This window comes from Haplochromis burtoni, unplaced genomic scaffold (assembly GCF_018398535.1).
Source record: "Haplochromis burtoni strain Fernald_Lab_line unplaced genomic scaffold, NCSU_Asbu1 Contig_1051, whole genome shotgun sequence".
NCBI classification, from domain to species: domain Eukaryota; kingdom Metazoa; phylum Chordata; class Actinopteri; order Cichliformes; family Cichlidae; genus Haplochromis; species Haplochromis burtoni.
Genome location: NW_024583412.1, coordinates 71,969 through 83,086, shown reverse-complemented (window position 1 = coordinate 83,086; position 11,118 = coordinate 71,969). Strand labels below are relative to the sequence as shown.

At 38.5% G+C, this 11,118-nt stretch overlaps 1 long non-coding RNA gene across 1 annotated transcript in view; it reads left to right on the top strand.

Moving 5' to 3' along the window:
• The first annotated feature begins 7,841 nt into the window (after positions 1-7,841).
• The window catches only part of LOC121813021, a 17,361-nt gene continuing 14,084 nt past the window's right edge, over positions 7,842-11,118 (top strand). Inside the window, exon 1 of the long non-coding RNA XR_006053468.1 lies at positions 7,842-7,962. This is a non-coding gene — a long non-coding RNA (uncharacterized LOC121813021). The remainder of the gene's footprint in view (positions 7,963-11,118) is intronic.

The following is an 11,118-nucleotide window of genomic DNA, read 5'->3' as shown; positions in this document are numbered from 1 at the left end:
AGGGAACAGGAAAAGTATAAACTTCATCCTCTCCTTTTCAAGCAAACACACATTCTGTAGACTAGATATATACATGAAAACTTGATTTTTAAGTATTGTGTTTTTTCCTCATCATTTCAATTATATTAGCATGTTCGAAAAAAAAAAAATTCTATCTACCTACTAGGGGTGCAACAATACTCGTATCGGTATTGAACCGTTGATACAGTGCTTTCGGTTCGGTACGCATATGTATCGAACAATACAAAATTTTTAATTTATTTTATCAACTTTTCTTCTGACGATGCTGTCTGTGTTGAGAGCTCAGTGGATCTGCGTTCGACTACTCCGCCTAGGCTGCACTGTCGAGCGCAGATCCACTGAGCAGCAGCGCAAGCTAGCACAGAAGTAAGCTCGTTGCAACATGGCAACTGCCTCAACGCTAGCCCGAAATTGAACCTCCCCCACCCTCATTCAGATCTGGCGTTTGGTAACTATTTTGGTTTTCATGTGAAGCATGACCCTGATGGTAAGCGCGTCATGGACAAAAGTAAAACAGTATGTCGGATGTGCCACGCAATGCTCAATTACATTGGTGGGAACTAGCGCGTTAGTGCAGTTAGCTCATTAACGTGTTGACGCCCAAGCCTTCCAAACTAGCGAACACACGGAAAGAAGAAATATGAAAACTGTTTCTGCTAGAAGTGGACAGGATGAGCACCCTCGGCCTCATATACAAAGAATGTTTCACTTGAAAGCAACCGATATAGAAAGATATATATAAATCTTATAAAGTTTGTATCTGTCTTGTGTGAAACTTGTATGAAAAGCATACAAGAGTAGAAACAGATATAAGATCTCTAGAATTATATAAATGAAACTTTAACTGTTTTGGATACTTACTAAAACAATATACGAAAGTGGCCACTTTCATGAGTAAATCATATAAGCCTTATATGATTCACTATATGAAGCAGGCCACATCTGATGCAAGTCTTTTATAAGTTTTTTTTTTCTATTTCTTTTCCATATGGGAATACAAAAGAACAGCTATATAACGCAGTGTCTTCAGTGTGAGCCAAAACAAACCAACATTTCAGCGTGAAGAAAACTCAACTCATCTAACCTGAGGAAACACGTTGCTGTAAGTTTACTCTAAATTCCTTTTTAGCTGTGGTTTGGTCGATGTCAGTCTTATGTTATAGCAGCTGTGTTGAGCTCGATTCCTCGAGGGTCAACTTTTTGATTCCCTAGTCCAACACACATGAATTAAATGGCTGAATTGCTACATCAGCATCCAGTCAAGTACTGTAGTATTGCTAATGACCTAATAATTTTATTCTGGAGTGTTGGGGTGAGGACATGTCTTGGGCCTTGTCCACCTCTCCATGTCCGTCACATGACTGCAAGGATTTGGAGGCGGGTTTCCTCATGCCCTGAGTTTGATCAAACTAGAATCACATCATATTTTGTCAAGTGTCCGCCAAAGCGCTGAAGAGAAGGATGGTATAATAAAAAATAAAAAATAAAAAAAAAAATTAAAATAGATAAGATGAAAACATTATAGAAAATATTGTGACACATCAATATATGTTTGTAAAAATATATGTGTAGATGCGAATATGCACATACATATACAAAAGTGTACACAATCACACACACTAGCACAAATATGTGACCATAAAATACGTGTACATCATCCAATGAGACAAAAAACTAGAATAGCTAAAACAGAATAAAAGTGGTGTCAGAGAGATCCGAAAGCCTTGGAAAATAAGTAGGGAATCAGATTTGATTTTAAGATTTCCAAGGAGGAAGAGGATTTTATAAAAGATGAAAGACTGTTCCAGAGTCTCATGGCAGCAATGGAGAAAGCCCTGTCACCTCTAGATTTGCAACGGTAGGCATATTGTAGCAGATAATTAAAAGGGGAATCATAGTTTCTTCATTTATTCACACAACAGGTTAAACCATGTTAGCCAGCATGCCACAAGGCCACAAATTACAGCCCAATGCCAGAAAAGTAGCTGTGATTACCTGCCTGGCACTGTGCACACCGTCGGCATCTTGAGAAGGCAGATACTTGAATGCAGTGACCAGCCAAACAGTAGTACATGCAGAGGGCAGCAAGGGCTCGCGTTAGGCTGGTGAGTCAGGCGTGGAGTGGACTCTATATTTAAACTATAATGACACTCCTGGAACATCAGCATCTGTTCTCTGGGAAGCAGGGAAAGCTGTGATGAGAGGTCAAATAATTTCTTTCTCATCACAGAAAAAGGAGGAGGAAAACAATTCAGGAACTAGAAAAACCCCCCCACATCAAATCCTTAGAAGAAGCCTACGCAAAACAAAACAAGAATTAAATGAAATTATTGATAAACCTCTGATGGAGATGAGACGGCTGAGCAGGGGGCCGAGCTGATAACTGGGCAGCTGACTGAGCTAAGATGAGCGAGAGCAGTCTCAGGAAAAGCAATCTTAATGACAGCCACTGTCCTCACTTGCTGCACAAAAATAAATAAATATATATATGCCCAGAATAAATAGTCAAAGTCTGAAGAAACAGAAAAAGCATACTTTTCACTCACTACAGCTGGCTGCTGCTGGCTGCTTTGACACTCCAAAGGATGCTGGGCAGTGCAGCAAGGAATAGAGGGGGTTCTGTTGTGTGGGAGAATTTTGAGTTGATTTTTGTCAATCGGGTGGGTTTTCCAGCTTTGTGTTCTGGCCGTTTGCTTTTGTTTTGTGCGTGTTTATTTTATCTGAAAACGGGAAAAAGGTAAAATGTCAAAAATCTGCTTCCATAATATAAATATCATTAAATAACTTTAGAAAAACTTCCACTTGACTCTTTACATGTAATGTTGTAAAAATATATATTTTATTGTTTAATTAATCTGAAAATGTTAGTCTGCCAAATGTGCAGCAATTGAATTTATTTATTCTCTTTAGTCTGATAGTTTGTGGGGCCCAGGTAGACTGTATAACTGCATCTCTACCAGTTTCTCTGCACTCCAGCCTCTTCTGTTGCCATGTGAAGGGATGTTCCTTAAGGCAGGAGAAATTATCTCCACGAAAAGGAACAGGTTCGGCCATCGCACACTAGAACAAATTCTCTTCTTTAAATAAAAATGAAAAAGGGTTACTTTAAATGCATCATGTTTTTAATTTGCAAGTTCATAAGCATTTTCCTTTCCATTTCACAATCAATTCTACCCCCAGGTCAAAAATATGTCTGGGAAAATTTCCCTAATATAATATTATTTATAAATATACCCGTCTAGCGGATTAATTGCATAAGTGCATGGAGGCAGGACCTCACAGCAGAAGCATACTCCATAATGTGTTGTACATTATCATATGTATATTATATGTAATTGGTATTTTTCAATTATTGTATTTACCAACATCAAGAAGTCACAAGCAAAGAAAGACCACACCATGGTGCATTTTAAACAAGAAGAGTTTACTGGTCAAAATATTTATTAAACAAATAAACACATTTTTTTAACACCAAAAAATACATAGTTCAAAGCAACACAACGGCGGCCCAATATCAGACAGAATTCCACTCTGTAGAGTGGGCAATCATTAATGAAGCAGTTGGTTTTATTTTGTGGATTCAAGCTGCTCTTCATATTTTTGGCCACCAGATGTCACCAGAGAGGACTGTGTTGAAAAGCTTCGAGTAATGAACCGTTTTTCAATACAAGCTTCATGCTTCAGAAAGCTTCATTTGGCCATCACTAGCTACAGCACACTGAAACTCCTCTGGATGATCCAGCCACAGGTTACACAACTTACTCACCGAATAAATTATATCCTCCCGAAGCTCATCAGACAGTGCGAGGGCTGCGGGGGCCATGTAGTGGTCGTATCATTCTAGGCGGGAAGAACTGGATTGGAACTGACAGAGACTAAAGGAAAACACAGGGCTTATATACACAAAGACCTAATCAGGAAATGGGAAACAGCAGGGAGACACAGCTGGGAGAAATTAGGGTTAACGAGACAGGGGAAAGTAAAACTGAATACACTGACATAGACTGGACCTTCAAAGTCAAACAGGAAACAAGAAACAAATCACAAAGATCGCAAACTTGACACTAACTAAACCTAAAATAATAATCAAAACGCACAACTTAAAGAATCAGAATAAATCATAATACAGAAAAATACCAAAATCTAAGAAACTGAAAATGACCCAGAACTGTGACAAAAAAACCCCAAAAAACAACAACAACAACTATATGTGCTGTTAAAGATTTATCTGGGAACATAATATATGACCCTGAAAGAATACATTTCTATGAAAGGGATTTCTATGAAATGTTATATTCACCGCAAATAATTTAAAAATGAAATTGATCAGTTTCTTGACAATGTAACTCTTCCAAAATCACTAGACAGCAATGGCACTGGATTTGCCACTGACACCAGGTGAACTCCAGGAAGCCCTGATAAGAATGCCCAATAATGAGGCTCCAGGTCCAGACGGCTTTCCAGCAGAATTCTAAAATAAGAATTCTTGACAATTATGGCACCTGTATTCCATAGAATGTTGCAGGAAATCAAGGAAAATGGCAGACTATCACCAAATATGAATTCTGCCAATATTAGTTTCCTGCTATAACCAGGCAAAGACCCTATATTTCCCTCACGCTATCGTCCAGTATCCCTTATTGATGTAGACCTCAAAATAATCTGCAAGCTCTCTCAAAAAGATTAGAGAAGATACCCCCCCCCTTTAATTCATCCTGACCAAACTGGTTTCATAACAGGTAGGCACTCAGCAACAGATACAAGTAGATTACTTAATTTAATAGACTACTCATGCAGTAAACACATTGAAACCACAATATTGTTTCTAGATGAAGAAAACGCATTTGGCAGGGTTAACTGAAAAATTTTGTTTGCACATTTCCACAAATTTGATTTTGGAACCTCTTTCATTAACTGGTTAAAATATTATATAATTCCCCAAAATCTTGTATCAGAACAAATGACCAAACATCCTCCAGCTGAGGGGCACCAGGCAGGGATGCCCACTTTCCCCTTCACTGTTTGCAATCGTTATTGAACCACTAGCAGCAGAAATTTGACAGGTGTAGGAATGTTTAGCTTATTTTAGAGTTTAGAAATGTGTTAACATAGAATGTAGAACTATTGTAGAGATACTGACACTGCCCTCAATATAATAAAGGCCTCACTGTGTTGTGAACTTAGGAGTAGATTGTAGGAGACCCCTCCCCCACTTGAACTGTGAAAGTAAAACAGAGAGGAGTTAATGCTGAGTGGAAATTTCCCAGAGAATGTTTGGGTGGGGGTCTCAACATTTGTAATTGGATAACTGTGGTCTGGAAGGGAGATGGGGTTTTATGACCTAGGGTGTCACCTACACCCACAGTGTTTTAACTGTCACGCACACACATCCACACGCACACTCACTCATGTGCACTCACACATACACACAGGTATGCGTACACAGTCACACACGAGCACTCACATAGACACGTGGGAACGCGCACATGTAGGCATTCATGCGCTCGTGCACATAGACACAGACAGAGTTTGCAGCACACCGTGGGGGTTTTATGATAGGGTTGCCCCTATAAAACTGTGTTTCACAGACAAAGGAGTGAAGATTTGCAGAGGGACACACCAGCCTTGTCTTCCCTTCTAGAAGTGCATGCTTAAATGAAGATGAATAAAGGTTTTGTGAAATGACTACTGTGTTCCGGTGCCGTCTCTGGAAGTTTTGACGAATAAAAGAACCGGGGTAAAACTGATTTCTCAACACAGGCTACAACAATTAAGGGCATGAAATGCAAGAAAGTAGAAAATCAGTCTCTATGCGAATGATGTGTTGCTTTTTCTCCAAAACTCACAAACCAACCTTTCTGAGGTGATTACACTAATAAACCAGCATTTTTTGTATTGAACTGTGTTTTTTAATCACAGAATCATTATAAAAGCTTCACTGTGAGAGAACCGTCAAGGCTCGATTCATTTTCATGCCGAAAACCGTAAATCCAACAATCCAACAATCCAACAATCCAGAGAGGATTTTTTGTAATTACATTACTTGTTCTGATTACAGAAATAAGGAGAAAAGCACAGAGCTGTTCAGTCACTAACGAACTGCCATTACTGTACTTTTATTATTATTCTGTAAAAGCAACAGGCTGGATTCTCCTTCAGTTCCTGTGCAGAGCTGATTATTAAATATGCGCAAAGAGCAGCATGTTTTATGTCACATCTGCCACATCTGTGAAGACAATAACGCCAACTTAAGAAAAGTTTGTACTTCAGTAACCCTTTATTAATCTGATTAAACTGATTAATTTTTTAGCACTGTGTTTTGTTTTGTTTGTTTCTTTAACTGAGTTTGTTTCAAATATTCAGGTTGCACTTCAAAAGAAATAAAATCACCCGGCTCACCTGTTGAGACAAAAAAGAGAAAAGAAGCAAAAAAAAGAGAGCAGCATAATAAACACAACACCATCGCATTAATCTAGCTAAGTATAAATAACAGTAAATACTAAATATTGAATGTTGTTGTGCAGTACATAGGACCAACAGCGCACAATGTGCTTTGAGGTAGCAGCCAGGAAAGGTGCGGTTTGTGTCTATGAACAGTGAACACCTGTGTGCACACTTGTGTGGATGCTTGTATTTAAAAAGGTTTCTCCGTGTAACAATCTGCTAGAGCTTTCAGCCAAGCTGCTCTAGGGCTCTGTCTCGAGGCACCTGCCAAGTGACACCAACGCCGGCCATCTACCAAACCACCTGAATGTTTTCTCCTTAGTTTTCTCCCTCATCTGTCTCCTTAAGGGTACCACTTTGACTGCCACACAGCTCAACCCTCACACCTTTTTGTTTGAGGCTGAGCTGAAACACAAAAGGAGAGAAAGAGACAGCGCTTGGGAGGCCAGAAGGTCCCTGAATGTAACTGTGCAATAAATTTATAAAGTGTTTGAAACCTGATGTGTTCCTTCTGTTTTCATTCTACACACAAGAAGTTGAGTCCTTTTCTCATTTGTTTGATTTTTGTTCTCATTTGAGTTTTTGTGTCTCATATTTGGAGTCGCGTCTCCTAAATGATTGAGAAAAAGGACAATAAATATTATTTAATATTGAACTTGAAAAAACAGTTGGAGAAGCATAAAAGCTTTCCACAACTCTGCACGCAATATTGTTAACAAGGAACAATCTTTCATTTTTTTTAGGGTGAGTTCGCATGTGCACAACTATGTTCATGTTTACATGGTGTGTTTGTGGTATTTACAATAGTTCAAAGTCTACAGATCTACAGTCTACAGTTAAAACTGTAAATTTCTCTTATTTTGAAAAGTTCTTTTTGATTTTTGATGCTAGCTACACGTTTCACATATTTGGCTCAGCGCTCAGGGCCACCATCCTCATTGGCTGACCTGCCCACAAAGCTTTAATTTAACCCTGACACTGCAAGATACATGTTTGAATATTTACATCATTTCACTCATTTTATTCACACAACAACATCTTCAATAACAGAGTTTGAATGAAGTTCAGGGGTTGATGCTGCTCATTGATTGGACGGTTGGTTTCAGCGCTGCTCTGCACAGATGAAGGTAGAAGGTGTGACTGGATCTATAGACTGGAAACAGGGAAACATGTTGAACATTTAAAGCATTGCAGTAGAAATGTTCATGTTCTAAATATAGCAGAGCTGATCGGTGATCAGCGTGTTCACACTTGCAATCTACAACAACGTTTCATGTCTTCACACGTTAGCATGTGAACTTTACGCTGACTTAGGCTCGGTTTGAGCCAGTCTGAGCAGTCAGACGGCATATTTTGAAATCAGCATATGAAGGTGTGGCTCTCTCAGTCTTCAGGTGGAATCCCACTTCCTTGTAGGAAGCAGTTCACCTGTGTGTCCATGTTTAGTGTCCAGGTGTGGAGTGGAGCTTGTTGTTTGTGTGTGTGTTTGAAGAAACTGTAAGTTTACTTTATTTCCTCCTTTAACAAATTTACTGTTTGTTTCTGCTCTGTAATGTTTGAATCAGATGTTCAGCTCTTCAGGACAAACTTTTGATCACTCTTGTGTTTGAAGACAAATCCACATGATTAGAGATTGATCGACTGAATACACAGTTATCAGTCAGTAACTCTGCAGTGGAACATTTGTTTCTGTGATAAACAACTTAAATGGATCTGTATGAAACTTTAGACCCATCGGACACTGTTTTTCCCTTTAACTGGAAACAATCAGATAAAATTGGTTCGTTCTTAAGAAGTCAACATTCAGGTTTTACTGAAGTGACGTTGAAAAAACACAAAGTAAAGCAGCTCCAGCTCAGTTCAGGGTTACTGCAAACAAAGTTCATTTAAAGAAAATATAGAACTTTACAAACACCATTAACATTTACAGCATTTTTGAAAAATCCTGAACCTCAATATACCTTCATATGGAGGCTGTGACTTCAGTCATACATACTGTAATGTGCAGGAAAGTATTTGGACTTGTTTTGTGTTGTATTGCGGTCATGTTCACTTTAAATGTTGTCTTTTAATCAGTGGATCTGAGTTTGAGTTTTCTTCTTTTAGCGTTTGAAGGTTTTAATCCTTAATAGTTGGTCTCTCGTGTTTGCCTGTGTGTCTCCCCTTCTTGTTTATAAACACTTTGAATTTTGTTCCTTTTGAACAGTTTTCAGTCTGAATGAAGGTTTGCTTGATGTTATTTGAGTCAGTTGTCCTGGATTTGGCATTAACCTCTGCCAGCTAATGTCAATAATCTTATATCAAATACATTTATATAGTCACTCAATGGTACATTTAGATGAAATAAATAGTTGAACTGATGAATGTTAAAATTCTGTAGGTTGTTTTAAATTAAACACAAAATAACTGTTCATAAATGGCCTTTGGTGGTTTTTTGTCCCTTTGTGAATTTTATTTCTTAGATAAGACCAGAGGCCCACTGAGCCTTTTCACCTTCAGTCTGTGCTCAGCAGCCAGTACATTATTCTGTGAAAAGTCTGTCTTTTTAGAGTAGGTATACTCATGTAATGGTTAAAGCCACAACACAAGATGCAATCAGAAGCTCAAGTAATCAGAAATAAACATTACTCAGCACTGATTATCCTTCTGTATCATACACTCAGTGAATCTTAGTCTGTTGGAAATGTTCAGGACTGAAGATCAGAACCATAGATCAGCTGGTTGTGTCCAAAAGATCAGGGTTTGCTACCCACGCCTGTTCATGCTTTTCTTTAACGAGGACTAAGATTATTCATCATAACAGAATAATGGATTTAAAAACAGACGGAATTCAATGGAATAACATTTTTATACCTTGGTTAATATTCACACACACATTGTGACACACTCAAACGTGAGGAAGTGTTCAGTTAAACATTCCTCTTCTGATTAAGGTATCACAGAAACTTATGGCGGTCATCATACAAAGCATTTTGTTTTGTTTCTAACAAGGACTGAGGAGCAAACTGATGCTGACTTAAATGAACAGGATCCACTACTACTCTTCTCACCTATTGTAAAATTTTATCTGGATATCTATAATATACTTCTTTGTCTGTGTCCATCAATTCATTTGATTATGTGATGTAAATAACTGATATCTGCACATGAATTTTTTCTAGAGTATTAATTCTGATTGTATTATAGGTGCTCTTGGTCTGTCTGCTTTATATGTATCCTCACCCATAACCAGTTAATGTTGCTAAAGGTTGTATTTTAATCCAAATCGTGATGAAATAGAAATCACAGCCAAAGCTCTGTCTCCTCCCTTCTAGTGTGTTCAAAGCTGCTGGTTGATCATGTCTGATTTTCTGTGTCATTATAAACAAAAACAAAAGAAAAACAACGTGATTTAACAAAAGAGAAAATCGTTTGTGTTGTCTGCTTCAAATATATTTTACTGACTCTCCACTGCAGTGGGTTGGGGAGATGTTGCCCTCAAGCAGCATATTCTGGACCAAAATCTAAGCAACAATGAGAAGAAAGTTGGATTAGAGAGAGAGGAGAACTGAAATGGCTCTCAGGCAGAACTGGATTAGACTAAAGAGAGGGTAGAATTTATTATTTTGAATTTCTAAATTCACTAAAATACAAACCTCTGTCATGAAGTGACCCTCCAACAATAATAGAATTTACACAATTAAAGTAAACCTGTACTGGTCAACTAGAGCTGAAAGTCAGATTAGGCAGGTTTTATGTGAAAGGGCAGTCTAAATATTATGAATCACCAAAAAAAGAGTCTTTCACCTCCGTTTTTGAGCCCAGGTTTAAAAATGTACTTACCCCCGTAAGTAATTAAGTAACATTCTGCATTACTTTTAAGAAGCCAGTAATGTGTAATACTTTACTTTCTTTTTGAGTAACCATCCTAACACAGTGTGTGAATGTTAATCTGACTGAGACTCAGTCTGAGCAGTCAGACGGCATATTTGTGGAATGAATACATGAGTGCGCATGCACGACACACACACACACACACAAACACACACACACACACACACACACACACACACACACACACACACACACACACGCGCCTTGGTTGTTCGCCACATCCCCATTGAGTTCCAGATAAAGGCTCTCAGGGTCCTGTTGAACTTGTACAGTTCTAGACCTTCCACGATCCAGAATAGTGGAGAATTGAGTCATAAGCCTCCTTGGAGTGCATCCAGGCAGTGCAACGGTTAGTGAGCCTGGTCTTGCAGTCTCAGACAACTGCTCGGTCTACCAGCAGCTGGTGTTTTGCTCCTCTGGTATTCCTACCAAAAAATACTGTTTTAATGTCTGCATGAATATAAGCTTATATCTCTGTGTTTTTATTACAGGGGGGTTCACTGTACATACCAGTGCTGTTGTTGTTTACCATTATTTCTGCACAAGTTTCAACAGAGAGTTATTAGTAGTTCAGCAGCTCCTAGCTCTTTTTCTATCAACAGTTTTCTGAATTCTCATCCTGATCACCATCTTTATGTAGTCCTGTTGGATTGTTCATGGGTCTTGACAAAGTTTATTAGATAAGAAAAACGACTTCCCATGATCAGTGTGTGGTCAAGTCATATGAAACTTTGAGTATAAAGTCCATCTGTCCATGCTTTTCAGAGATGCTATTTTTCA